This window comes from Hypanus sabinus, chromosome 29 (genome assembly GCF_030144855.1).
Source record: "Hypanus sabinus isolate sHypSab1 chromosome 29, sHypSab1.hap1, whole genome shotgun sequence".
Taxonomy (NCBI): Eukaryota; Metazoa; Chordata; class Chondrichthyes; order Myliobatiformes; family Dasyatidae; genus Hypanus; species Hypanus sabinus.
In genome coordinates this window covers 30932150-30947220 of record NC_082734.1, presented here as the reverse complement: position 1 = coordinate 30947220, position 15071 = coordinate 30932150, and the positions used below count along the sequence as shown (strand labels likewise).

At 43.8% G+C, this 15071-nt stretch overlaps 1 non-coding gene across 1 annotated transcript; it reads left to right on the top strand.

Annotated features, from left to right (window-relative positions):
* The first annotated feature begins 13659 nt into the window (after window positions 1-13659).
* Window positions 13660-13733, top strand: trnat-cgu (transfer RNA threonine (anticodon CGU)). The gene has a single exon. It is a non-coding gene; the product is annotated as a tRNA-Thr (tRNA).
* Window positions 13734-15071: the final 1338 nt, after the last annotated feature.

Here is a 15071-nt window from a genome sequence, read left to right as displayed (position 1 = left end):
CTGAGGTTCCAGTATCAGGTCCCAGCTCCGAGTTTTCAGTATCAAGTCCCGGCTCCGAGTTTTCAGTATCAAGTCCCGGCTCCGAGTTTTCAGTATCAAGTCCCGGCTCCGAGTTTTCAGTATCAAGTCCCGGCTCCAGGGTTTCAGTATCAAGTCCCGGCTCCGAGTTTTCAGTATCAAGTCCCGGCTCCAGGGTTTCAGTATCAAGTCCCGGCTCCGAGGTTCCAGTATCAGGTCCTGGCTCTGAGGTTCCAGTATCAGGTCCTGGCTCCGAGGTTCCAGTATCAGGTCCCGGCTCCGAGGTTCCAGTATCACGTCCCGGCTCTGAGGTTTCAGTATCAAGTCCCGGCTCTGAGGTTTCAGCATCAAGTCCTGGCTCCGAGGTTTCAGTATCAAGTCCCGGCTCCGAGGTTTCAGTATCAAGTCCTGGCTCCGAGGTCCGTGTTCTGAGTCCTGGCTCCAAGGTCCGTGTTCTGAGTCCTGGCTCCAATCCTCGAGCACCGAATCCTGGCTTCAATCCCCGAACTCCAAGTCCTAGCCCAGAGCCTGAGTCCTTGTCCTTTATGCCTATTCCCGTTTCCACTTTGCTCTCCTTGATTTCTCTCTGTTCTATCCTTGCATCACGGCTGTCCTTGTAACTGGTAATAAACTCTGTTTTGTTAACCCCACAAAACCGTGTATTGTGTCCTGCGTTTGGGTCCTCCCCCAGCACCCTTGACCCCACATTGTGACAGAATACTCTTGCCAAACGTGGACCCATCAGACACAAGTACTGTTTTTTCAAACTCTCGTTAGCCAGAACCCCGCACAGAGTGCAACTTAGAAATTCAACAAGTCCCAGTTATCAGTTTAGGAGGAATGGGGTAAATACAACATCGGTTATAGAAGGTCAAGGTGTTGTTCTTCTGTTTTGCCCGCTGACCAAAACCCCCTCCATCCACCCGGGTCATTGATAATACGGGCAAATATGTTGGTCGCCTGGAGGCTCCAATTTGGGGGGCGAGTACTGTCACAGTCCGGATTGGGTTCCCTTTAAATTTACCTTGTTTGTGTTACCATCTGGACCATTGACTCCTTGTTTCCCTTTAATTCCCTGTTTTCCCATGTCCCTCGGGCTTGGTGATGAAAGGCAATTTACTCTCGACCAAACCGACAGTTCATAAGTCTTTGGCTTCAGCCGTTCAGGGCGAGAGCGTTAATGAAGTCACCGAAGCCAGTGCGAGCCCAAGTCATCTAGCCGGAGCCAACTGAGTTTCTTGCCGGAGCAAGCCAAGTCTCCTCCCGAAGCAAGTGCCAGCAAGCTGCCTTCCCTCGCCGGAGTGGGTCCGGCAAGGGTAACCCGCCAGGGTGAGTCAGGAGCTCACCGCTGCTTGGAGCAAACTTGTGCCCAGTTATAGTACCATCTATCATTGTGTGGTCTCCATATCCCTGTCCTGTGTCTAAAAGGGGTCCCAGCCCTGTATCCTAGAAGGGTTCTGACCCTGGGTCAAGAAGATTCCTGACTCCGTCACGTCTGTGTTCCGAGTCCAGGTTCCGATGTCCATGTTCCAAGTCCTGGCTCCGATCCCCAAGCTCCAAGTCCTAGGCCAGAGCCTGAGTCCTTGTCCATTACGCCTATTCCCGTTTCCACTTTGCTCTCCTTGATTTCTCTCTGTTCTATCCTTGCATCACGGCTCTTCTTGTAACTGGTAATAAACTCTGTTTAGTTAACCCCACAAAACAGTGTATTGTGTCCTGCGTTTGGGTCCTCCCCCCAGCAGCCTTGCCCCCACATTGTGACAAAGAGTTATTAATGACAGAGGCAGCCTTGCCACACTGTCTTTTGAAGATGTCCTTGACGGTGGAGAGGCTAATGCCCGTAATGGAGATAAGGATCTTGATCAGTTAGGGAACTGGGCCAAAATGTGGCAAACGGACTTCAATACAGGTAAGTGTAAGGTAAAGCATTCTGGAATGTCAAATCAGCATAGGACATAGGAATGGTAGGGCACGAGGGAGTGTAATGGAACCGAGGGTCTGAGGAGAACAGGTGTTGAGTTCATTGAAAGTGGCTTCTCAGCTAGTCATGTTGTTGTTCATCAGTCAGCGCACTAAGTAAAGAAATTGGGATGCTTTGCTAGAGTTGTATAAGTTGTTGGTGAGGCCATGCTTGGAGTACTGTGTACGGTTTTAGTTACCCTATTAGAATAAAGACGTGTTTAATATGGAAAGGATGCAAGGATGTTTTAAGAAGAGGCTGCCAGATCGAGAGGGGAAATTTGGCAAGCCTAGGTCTTTAATCCATGAAAATGAGGTGCAACCTTAGAGAAGAGTTTAAAGTTAGGAGAGGCAGAGATAAGGTGGCCAGTAACACACCCCACAGTAGTTGAGGTTAAAATTTGGGGCATAGGTTTAATGCGATAAAGATTTAAATGTGGCCTGAGGAACTGCATTTTCATACAGAGGGCGATGAGTGTATGGAACGAGCTGCCAGAGGAAGTGGTTGAGGCAGGTACAATGGTATCATTTAGGAAGCACTAGGATGGGTGCATGAAGGGGAGGGTATTGGGCAAGTGAGACTAGCAGGAAGGAGGCAGAGGTTGCTTCTATTAAGTCACTCTGGTGGTTGCTGTTCTGGATCCTCAACTCACTCACTTGTACTTGCTTACCTAGAACTCAGAACCCACTCTCTCCCAAGAGGAGTAATCCAATTCCCCACAGCCATGTGTCAGTCACCATACCAATCCCACTGATTTGTACTTTCCCCAGCTCCATCTTCCCAAACCTGAGTGCCACAGCCTTCACCTCAACCGCATGCTGATCCTGACTTTCCCGTATCTTATCCCCAGGAGATCTGGGCTTTCCAAGCTTGCTTTCCACTAGCTTAAAAAGAAAGTATAATGCATCGGTGAAATGAATTTCTCACGGCACAATAAATGACGTTGATACCTTCATCTCTCAGCAGTGAAGAGGCAAGAGAACAGATTCAGAGAAGACTGGGGCAAACAAAGTGCTCACTGCTGGCCTCCCAGTGGAGACAACAGGGACCACAACACATCTGATAGATCAGATAACCACAGAGGCAATTGGACCAAATGGCAATGGTAGATAGTCAATGAAACACTGAATGGTCTGACCTCATCAAGACTCAATGGAAAAGGAGATGGGGGCCTTTCCCAAAACAGCAACACCAGCTCATGGCCAACAATCAAATAGTCCGTGAGCCAGGTCCCCAAATTTGGGCCACCAGTACCATCTGGGGGGAAGAATTCTTATAGTGATTTTTGGCAAGGTATACACCCCTAGTGCGAGAAAATTTGTGATAGCATCGCAGCGGTGAGAGCTTCCTGTGTGTTATCACTCGATTTATTACCCCATGCCAAAACACACTTTTCAAAACCATACATAGCACAGAATAAAGCATTCTACTTCAAACTGATGGTACTCTCTTATTACTGATGCTTTGTCTTTGAAATTGGTGGGAATATGGCTCAGACTGTATGTTTTCCAGATAAGTTGTTAAAATTAGCATCTTTACAAATGTCATCTTTTACTGGCAGTGACAACAGTGACTATACATTATATAAGATGTACTTCTGTTTTCATGTTCTGTTTCACATTTATATCTTGTACGTCTCCATTTATACATACATTTATATCATTTTGGCAGCAGGTGCTTTTTTCACCAGCAATGGTAATGTGATTTTTTTTTCTGTTTCAGGTACTGTGGCAGTGGGATTGTCCTCGCAATAGAGGAGAGAGAAGTGTAAGTAGATTTATATCTGGAGTAGCTGAATCACTTTGCTTCAGAATGGAGAGCCCTAAGCACAAAAAATCTATTAAGAAGCAGTGTATCCTATACCAGAAAACATCAAAGGAAGATGATGACCATTTAGTTAGTCCTCAAGACTATGAATCCTGGAAAACTTTACTTGAAGCAGCCAAAGAGAGAAACTATGCCCCTGTTTTAGACTTTGCTAAAGAACTTGGAGAAAAAGAAGTCCCAAGAATCTACTATCACCAAAAATGCCAAAGCCTCTTCACCATGAAGAGAGAGACTCTGAAAAGGAAAGCCATTGCTGATGAAGTTGATGCAATGAACTTGGTCCAAAGAGTGGAAGGTGATCAAGTTACTTTCAGAGATGATGCCACAACAATTCTGGACATAGGTCTGAGGGAAGGCAGTCAGAGTAGCAGTATAGATGTGTTCGATACATACAAGAACTCTATCAAGAATAGTGAAAGATCTCTACGGGGTGAAGAGACTAGTCATGAGTTGCAAGGTATCACAGGCTGTGAGGAGATGGTGAGGTAGTGGAGGAGCTTCCTGACCAAAGTCAGTAACAAAGATAGTCTCATGAATGGAGGAAGGTGGAGTATAGAGCAGAGCTACAGGAGAAGATTCTGTGTGCAACTGTGAATGACAAATGTTACAGAATTACATCTCAAGACAGTGAGGAGGTGTCAGCTCTTCAGTGTCAACAAGAAGAAGCAGATGACCATCTACTTCTCCATGCTGGCCATGTCACAAGAGAAGGATATCAATCTGTAGAGATCGGCTCAGAAGACAGATGTCTTTATCATGTCTTTAGCATTTTGTGACAAGATTGAGGCCTCATTGTTCCAAAGGTTTGGCACTAGAACCCATACAAGGCTTGTAGACATCAGGAAAGTTGCTGCCACTGTTGGCACAGAGGTCTGTAGGGCTCTCATCGGGTTGCACGCATATACAGGATGTGACACTGTAAATGCTTTTTCAGGCAAAGGGAAGAGAAGTGCCCTAAAACTTCTGACCAGCAACAGGGAAACTCAGGACACATTGGGTCAGGAATGGGACTCTCCCCAGAACTGATGGACAAACTGGAGGCATTTACATGTCTCCTGTATGCCCCAAAAGCATCGACCACCAAGATCAATGAGCTCAGGTATCACTTTTTATGTGCCAAAAAAGGTGAAATCGAAAGTCATAAACTCCTACCATACAAGGACTGCTTAACAAAACATGCACAGCGAGCCAATGACCAGGCTGGTATACGGAGAAGATGTTTGGAGGACCCACAAGTGCCAAGCACTGTTGGCAGAGGATGGAAGATGGAGAGAGAAGAGGAAGCTGAACAGTTGGTGGTGCACTGGATGGAAGGCCAGCCAACACCCGATGTCGTCTTGGATCTACTGGCCTGTAACTGTCCAAAAAAATGTTCATTCCCAAGATGTATGTGTGTTGCAAATGGCCTCAGGTACTGACATGTGTAGGCCGGCAGACTGTCAGAACCAGGCATTCACCTCAGAGAGTGTGGAAAGTTCAGATGAAGATGTGGGTGGCATGGAAGACTTGGAAAATTATTTTGATTATCAATAAGTTATGAAAGTATGGAAAGCAGTCTTTGATTAAATATATTCATTTTACAACCATATGGGGCCTAGGTGGAACCCCACATTTGAATTATTGTTCTGTAATTCTATATGCTATGACAAAAGCTTAAGATTGTTTTGACTTGATACAACAATATGGAAAATATCATTACATTAATAAAACTCCAGAAACCTCCCCAAATGAGGTTTTTTAACCTTTTTTTGGGGGGGGGGGTTACATTTTCTGCTGTACTGATGTTAATACAGAATATATACAAAACGTGATTACTTATTTGAATTCCTGAATAAATTCTCTACAAATCCATGTGATCCACATGACAGGACAAGGTTCTTGGATGTGGCTAGGACTGGACGAGGCTCCGAAGCCTTGAGTTGGTTGACGGAGAGACAGGAACGCAGAGCCTTGGTCGAGGGAGAGACAGGAACATGGAACACACAGCCAGGACCCCTCCTTGGAAACAGGACGTAGGGCTGGGACTCATTACACAGAATGCAGAGTAGGAACACAAGGTAGCAGCAGACGGCCGGACCTACCTAGCGAAGGTGTGGACACAGACTGTTCCCAATACTAGGTAGTGGCAAATGGCTGGACCTACCCAGTGAAGGCATGGACACAGAGACAATTCCAAACAATTAAAGACAGTTCCTTATCTTGCTCTTGTGGTTGAACTTGACTGCAGTGAAGGCAAGGGTTACAGGTGGGGCAAGGCTCCAGGAGGAAAAGGAGGGTGAAGGGAAAGGATACAGACTGTGGGTTTGGACAGGAACAATCCAGCAGCCAGAGGCTCTATCTCTCTCTCCATCTTGTTTTACAGCAGTTGGCACCCGGCTTAATGGTGCATTATGGCCACCTTCTGCTCCGGAGCATGCGATGGACTCACGTTCTAAATCCCTTCACCCAATCGCACACATACACATACCCTAACCTACACTTTATCCTCCCTATCCTCGGACCCAATTTCTCTTTATCCATCATATCCTATAAAAAACCCATGTACCCCTTAAGAAAGCTAAAAATACCCTGACCTGTGTTCTCTCACCCATGCCCAGCAACCCTTTTCATGTGAATTCTGCACCCCCAATTCCCTTAGATTAATTCTCATCATCTCTCTCTCTCTCTGTATCCCATACTTCCTGCAACTCAGAACTACAAGTTCTACGGACTCCTCTTCCTGACATTCCGCACACAATCCTGTCTGGTGTTTCCCTATCAATTTCAATGTTTGGTTTAGTGCACAGTGCCCCAGCCTTAACCTAGTCCACACAATTTCCTCTCTTCTGTATCTACTTCCTACCCTAGTACCTGAAACACTTTTTTGTATTTGATATAAATGCCTCCCTTTCCCCTCCCTGTCCCATCTTTCTTGCCACATTTGGTTAGTTTTTTTCCCCAGATCACACACTTAACCTCTGCTTTACTGATACTAATGTGCATTTCTATATTTTCTTTCTTTATTGCCCTCTTTGCCAACTCATCCACCCTTTCATTGCCCTTCACCCCTACATGAGCTGGAACCCATAGAAATTTAACCTGACCTCCCTGATTTGCAACTCTTGTGACTGACTGAGGGGCTTCATGAAGTACATCTTGCCGGCTGTTTGAGTGAGAAGACCTTAAACTTGCCAGTACTGAAGATGAATCTGAGCATATCAACGCTTTGACTGGTTTAGTTTTCTCCACCCAACGCAACGCAACCAACACTGCCATCATCTCCACTGTATACACCGCTAACTTATCAGATGTTCTTCTGCTGATTGCAATTGCTTTTGCTGGTATAGCCACCCCAAACCCTGTCACCCCTGTCTCAGGTTCCTTAGCTCCATCTGTATAGACCTGAGTATAATCACTATACTTTTCCATCACATAACAGTTAAATGCACTTACCAAATCAGTTTTATACTTTCCTTTCCTTTTTACCTCTAACAATTGCCAGTCTACGTCAGGCCACACCAGCTTCCATGGAGCTACAACCGGATAAACTACTGAAGGACTTATCCTTAGATCAAACACTCCACATGATCTAGCAATATCATTCCTCACCCGACTAAAGTTTTCCCTCTGAAACCTCCCATTTTCCCAGGACTCCTGCAACACTCCTTTAGCTGGGTGAGAATCATTGTGTCCCTGCAAATTAACCCAGTAGTTTGCCATCAATTGCATCCTTCTTAATTCCAAAGGCATTGTTCCCATTTCTATCTGCAGGGCTGATACAGGTGATGTTTTAAAAGCTGCACTGCACACTCTCAAAACCTGAGCCTGAATCACATCCAATTTCCTTATAAGAGACCTAGCTGCTGATCCATATGCTACACTTCCATAATCCAACACAGATCTTACTAAAGCCACATACATTCTCTTTAATGCTGAACAACTTGCTCCCCATTCCCCACCAGTCAAACATCTCATCACGCTTATTACTTTTTTACATTTCTCCTCAACTTTCCTGATATGGTCTGCCCATGTTAATCGTGAATCAAATATAACTCCCAGAAAATTAAATGATCCAACCCTTTCTAATTCAATCCCATACATCCTTAACTTCTTCCCTACCTCAATTCTTTTCCTAGTGAAAAATACAGTTTGAGTTTTTTCCACTGAAAATCTACATCCCCAATCATAACCCCACTCTACCACTTCATCAATTGCTCCTTGTAGTTTCCTGATTATATGCTCCGTGTTCCTGCCTCTTTTCCACAAGGCCCCATCATCCGCAAACAGTGACCTACCTATATCCACTGGTACCTTTGTGAAGACATCATTGATCATAATGATGAAAAGTAACGGGCTAATCACACTACCCTGAGGTGTGCCATTTCCCACTATGTACTGTTTTGATAATTCTGATCCAATCTGAATTTGAATTTTTCTACCAAACAAAAAATCTTTAATCCAATTAAAAACTCTCCCCCCAACCCCCATCTTGTGCAGTTTAATTAATAACCCTTCCTTCCACATCATATCATAGGCTTTTTAAATGTCAAAAAACACTGCAACTACTGATTCTATATTTGCCTGGGCCTTTCTTATTTCAGTCTCTAACCTTATCACTGAGTCCATGGAATTCCTTCCCTTCCTAAAACCACTCTGATAACTTGCCAGCATTCCACTCTTCTCAAGATCATCATGTCTGTTATCATCGATTCCATTACCTTACATATATTTGATGTTAGTGCTATTGGCCTGTAGCTAGTGGGTTTTGACGGATCCTTGCCAGGTTTCCTTATTGGAATTACTACTGCTTCTTTCCATGTACTTGGCAATCTTCCCTCCTCCCACACTCTGTTGTAAAAATGCAGTAACTTCAAGAGTGCTCCTTCTTCTAGATTTTTTAGCATAACATAGCATATTAGATCTTTCCCTGGGGAGGTTGGTCTCAATCTCTTTATTGCTCTCACCATTTCTGCCAAAGTAAATGGATCATCAATTATATCATCTGTTTCTTCCCTCCTGTTTAACACACCTGGGTATTGACTCATTGTTCTTTCCCTTCTCCTTCTCCCTTCTTCAGACAAATTTTCTGAACTGTGTATCTTTACAAATGACTTGGCCATGATCTCAGCCTTACCCCTGCTGGAGAATGCTGTTTCCTCCTCAGATATCATTACTGGATATTCCCAATCCCTTCTCTCTCCCCCCATCCTCTTAATCATTCCCCATTCCTCTCCCACAGGCGTTGTTCTTCCTATTTTGTTGCAAAAACTCCTCCAACTTGCCCTTTTAGCTTGACGTATAGTTCTTCTCACCACTGCCTGTGCCTTCTTATATTGAATCAAATGCTGCATATTATGGGTTCTTTTAACTAGCCTGAATGCTCTATTTCTGTTTTTTTTTACAGCCTGACAACATCCCTCTGTCCACCATGGCACTATTTTTCTATTCATCCTATTTTTACTCCTGGGTATAGATCCTTCTGCTGCCATAGTAATTGCTGAAGTCACCTGACTGTTTAATTCATCTATATCTCCAGAAATGTCAATCTTTGTCAATGCTTCTTCACTTAACTTCTGGAACTTACACCAATCTGCTTTTCCAAACACCCACTTTGGGACTCCCCCATCTGGTCTTATTTCAACTCTTTCACCCACTGAACATAAAACTGGGTAGTGATCACTGCCTACTGTTGAACCAGTCCAAACTCCCCAGTTACTGATGCCAGCCAAGACATTAGACACTAACGTAATATCTAATACCGACTCAGTTCCTGTTGTTATGTTTATCCTTGTTCCTTTACCATCATTCATACATACCAAACCCCTTTCTTCCATCAAATCTTCAATTACAGTTCCATTTGAATCTGTAATTGGATCCCCCCATATTGTGCTGTGAGCATTGAGATCTGCACACCACATTACTTTATGTCTGTTTTGTCTTTGTATCCTTAGTAGGCTGTCCAAATCCAAACTTTTACATGGATTGTAGTAGTTAATTATAACCACTCCCTCCCCTCTCTCTCACATTTCCACCACTATGTATTCCTGATCGTCTCCTTTTTCCAGTACCCTATATGGTATACCTTGCTTGATTAACATAGCACAACCTCCTCCTTCCCCTAGATTTCTATCTTTCCTTATCATTGTATACCCATGTACCACAAAGTCTAAAGCTGGTTTCAACCAAGTTTCCTGAATACACACTACATCCGGTTTTACAACCATTTCCTTAATAAATTCTTTAAATTCCTGGCCATTGGCCAGTAAACTCCTTGCACTCCATTGCAAAAGAATCACCATAATGAGTACTAACCAACCTATGACACTTCCTGTCTGGACTGATTAGTGAGGTTCTCCCTCACTTCTTCCCATGTCAGTCCTACTAACCCTAAATGGTTTACTGCTGCTTTGACCACCAGCTGAACTTTGTCACTTTTTGACTTTATCTCTGCTGTACTAATAATGACTCCTGCAATGAATGTTACTAGAGCTTTTTTTTTTCTCCACATAAATCCTGTCATTTACTCTTCGCTGCATCTCTTGCATCCCAATTGCTCTCTGGTCATTAGGAGCATTATTCTGTTCTCTTGACATTCTTACAGCTTCTGCATAAGTGATCTTCCTTTTCACTCTTATTTCTTGAATTTTTTTCTCCCGTCTCATAACCTCACACCCACTATACGCCATATTATGAGCTCCTCCACAATTACAGCATTTTGATTGCACTCCTGTTCCGCACTTTCCATGTTTATGATCACTCCCTCATCTAGCACATCTCCTCTGCCTTTTACAGTTTTTAGCTATGTGTCCAAACCTTTGACAATTATAGCACCTCAATGGCTTTGGCACATATACCCTTACTGGGTAACTCATGAAACCCAGGAACACTTTCCTTGGCACTCTTTCTTCTTCAAATTCAATCAATACTGATTCACTTTCCTTTTTCATTCCCTCCTTTGTTGTTTTCAGTCTTAGAACATTAATTACTTTCCCCCCTTTGATATTCCTCTTCAACTCCTCCATGTTTATACTCATTGGTACACCCGTGATCACTCCTTTACAACCACCATTCCGTGCTCCCACCCTCCCTGTATATTCCACCTTGCATTTTTCTATCTTTTAGCTTGAGTGCTTTCTCAAGTTGTTCCTCATTCACACATCTTACCAACAGGTTGCCATCATTAAGGACTTCTGCAAATACTATTTCCCCTATCTTATTTGCTAGAGTTGTTGTTAGCACAAACGGGTTAATTTTCTTCATGTGTCCTTGCACCTTCTCATTAAACCTAATTATGACAACACCTCCTCTCTGAACTTGTTCATCTTCCTCACTTTCAGAACTCTCTCCATTGTCATTTCTTATTCTTTTATTCCCTTTGTCTCAGTTTTCATTCATCCATCCCCTCACTATCTCCTTATTCCCTTTATTTCTCCCTTCACAATAATCCATTTCTCCCCAGCTGCCTTCCTCTGATCCCAAATCCCTATCCCACTCCTTCTCCACTCTCTTTCCCTCAGCCCCTCCTCTCACCTTGTCTGCCATTACCAGACCCAGGCAACCCCCTCCCAGCAATTCCCACTCCTTCCCCATTATCTTTCCCTCCACAAGTTCCAAACCACATTCACACATCCACCACCACCTTCCAAACTCTCAGCCTCCCACCAGAACCGGCACTCAACCCAGCCAGCCACAGCCAGAGGCTGAATCCTGAAGCTATTTATGATGCCATCCCAAACGAGAATCAGCTGCCTCGACAGAAACTGGGGAAACCTGGAAAACCTGGAATAAGTAACTTGGACTGGACTGTGAACCGGAATGCAGATTTCACGGACTGGATCATGACATAACCTTACCTTATCTCGTGTCATCATCTTGCTCCTTACATCTAATCCAAAGACCAAACCCTGACCTCGAACCTTGAGAAGACATTGGGAACCACAGCAAGAGATGGGACAAGCTCTGTTGCACACAGGAGTTTGCTGGTGTGGTCGTGAGTCCTTACGTCACCACTGTGGAGGTGTCAGATAAAGTGGAAGGGTGTGAGGTAGAGCTCGCCCTTTTTTCTATGGCCACAATGGCTTCTATAGCACAAGCAGGAGCTGACTGTTGTGGTAATGAGGTAAACACTGCTGAGGTCCCAGACAAAGTGGAAGAGTGGAAGAGGGAAGTCAATGTCAGGCAAACAAATATTAGATATTAAAAGCGTAAATATCAAGCTCCACGGGAAAGTGGACCCAGGGAAGAGGATAACTTGCAAGCTGCAGAATTTAGTAAATGTAATTCAGTGTAAATTATGCCTCATCTTCTACATAGGGGAAACTGGCAAGAGTCTAGGGGAAGGCTCAGGACACTTTAGTAACTTTATAGAGGGAGACTGGAAGAAGACTTGTTATCTGGTGGCTTCTGTTACAAAACGCTCCCGACCATGCCAGCTTCCGGGGTTTAGAGGCTCCGACTCTCCGGAATATGGCTAGTTGGCGTGGCCCCTTTAAAGATTCAGGCCCACCCCGCTAATTGGCGGCCATGTTTTGGTACCAGGCTTGCAATCTTTAAAGACCACCCGAACTGAAGTGAAGAGGTTAGGGATGAGGTTTTAAGTGAATACCCTGGTGTATTGGAACTCCGCTGTAGCAATGATGTAGAGTTTTCTTTGTGAGAATTTAAGAAGGTGTGCCCGACATCTCCAGGACAGGATGTTATATGTTAAACATATGACTGACAACTCTCTTGAGGATATTAGAATTTTGGGATCATATTTGTCGATCTTCTTTCCTCATGGATAAAGGCCTATTCTAAAACAACGGAAATCCCCAGTCAGATCCTCCTAGTAGACCAATATCATTAACGTCCCATTTGTGTAAACTTATGAAACATTTGTATTTTGGAAAAGAGTGGTGATAAGCATTTTATCAGAGCAGAATTCGAAAGAGTACAATGACATTGGATTCAGTTTTGTGTTTGGCTTAAGGATCAGCTTTATCTTCAACTTTAAAGTGTTTGGATGTGATACAAGCACAGGCTTTAAGACTATGTTGTGGTGTAGGAAGGTCATCTCCTGCTTCGGCTTTACTGGTTGAAATGGGACAATTACTTCTCCCGTGGGAGTTGAGTGGTAGGGGGGTTGGAGGTATACCCCCTGAATGTAAATATGAAAGAACAAAATGCCACGTGGGTGGCAAAACATTAGAACTTTGAAAATGTAAAGACGGTAATGGTACCAACTGTAAAGAATCGAAAGTCTTTGAATGGTTATTGTATATAATTTTATTTTGGAATAAAGTATATTTTGTTTAATAAAAAAAATTACCCATACAGTTGCGGAGGGTGAAATTGAAGTTTGCATACTGGATTAACTTGAGGCGCAGAAGAATAACTACCCTGTTAAAGGGGTGCAGAGGACTGCTGGGAACCTCACATGAAGAGTGCTTTTAGTTTTGAGTGGCTGGATTCTTATCACGCTCGGGATATGGGTTTGCTGGTTTATCCCACTGTAGCTTTCTCGGTAACCCCACCTTGTTATTTTCCAATGACTTTAGTTGATTTAATGAAGTCCAAGGATCCTGAAATGACTGGGAGTCTGTTGGTTCATCAATATGTTCAGGAAAATTATTGTGATATGTTAACCATTTTTACTGATGGATCAAAAGATTATTTAACTGGGAATATCGATAAGGCTGTTTCTCTGCCTGAATTACAGGTGACAATAAAGAAACGTCTTATCAGTATATACTGCAGAATTAGTTGCCATCATTTACGGGGAGGTGGGGAGAATAAAGCTTTGTTTTATCTCATCTCTACAGTCCGAATCGGAAGCACTCTCCCCGCTAGTCAGTGAAGAAAAGTTAATGCTGGTGAGCTATCATTATTTCAGCGAGGGTTCCGTGGCTTAGCTGGTCAAAGCGCCTGTCTCGTAAACAGGAGATTCTGGGTTCAACTCCCAGCGGAGCCTTTAAGTTACGGGGTGCATTGCCATGTGATGGAATGACAGTGTATTTTGCGTAATATATTGTAAGTTATGGGCTGAATTGCCATGTGATGAAAGTGTGTGTGTGTGTGTGTGTGTGTGGGGGGGGGGGGGTTCAGCAAATATCGCCAAATACACTGCAAAGCAAAATTACGCTTCAGAAAACTTAAAATTCCTCGAAAACGTTGCAAGTCTGGTGGTGGGCGCGAAGCAAGAAACAGGACATTTCTGATTCGCTTGTTTGCTCGAACTTGACCTGGTCTTACTGAGAAACGATTTGACACTGCTCTCCAAGAACTGCATAGTCCAAGAAACGGTACAGGTGGCGTTGTAGAAATGAGCTAGAATAGATACAGATATTAAGAACGTTACACACCCCTCGCATCCACAACGTCCTCGCCCAATCTGACGTGTTCTGCCGCCCATAGTAATATCCTTGATCCCGACCCTAATACTGGATCATAGTCATGGTGATCTGTGATTCTTATATTTTGTTCTGCAAAACATTTCAGAATTTATTTTAATACTGCAACCAAAATCCTCGTGGGAAAGAAAGAATACACGTACACACCGATGGCAGTGGAACCCACGCCTCCTCGGAGCCTTAATCCAGCACCTTGGACCGGTCGGCCACGCCACCACGTCTTTTATTCTTTGCACAATGGCGTGGACTGGTTGACCAGCTAATCTCGAAAGTGTTAGACCCTTTGGCCTAAGCTTTGAAACATTCCCCCACGTACAGTGCATTCTCTATTTTTCTCACCCATTCAGTATTTCTGCAAAACAGACCGGAGAGAACAGAGGCACAGTGCTGTCTCTTCAAACTGCCGGGTGGCAGACAATGGTTTTCCGGATGTCAATGCAAGGGTGCTAATTTTCACGAGTGTTCTTGGCTATATAAGTAATACAGAAAAAGTAGTAATGACGTTAACTGAAGGGCATATGAAAAAGTGAACGCTACAGTCACGAGGGAAATTCGGATTGCCAAAGGGCAGGTTGAGAAGGATATTGCTGATAATGCTAAGATTGACGCTAAGATTTTTTTTTCCAATATTCCATTAGTAAAATAAAAGCCAAGGAGGAAGTTATGTGTATCAGGAGTAATAGTGAGGAGTTAAATTATACAGAGGACATAGCAGAAACTCTTAACTCATATTTTGCTCAACTATTTACCTGCGAAGTTCGCAATATGCCAGTAAGTGTAGAGAAAAATATGGTTGTTCTGTGACTTAGAGGGTGAGGTCCTGAAAAGGCTGAAATCTCCAGAGGGGGACAACATATATCCAAGGGTACTTAGGGGACTGTGGTTATATATTTAAACCC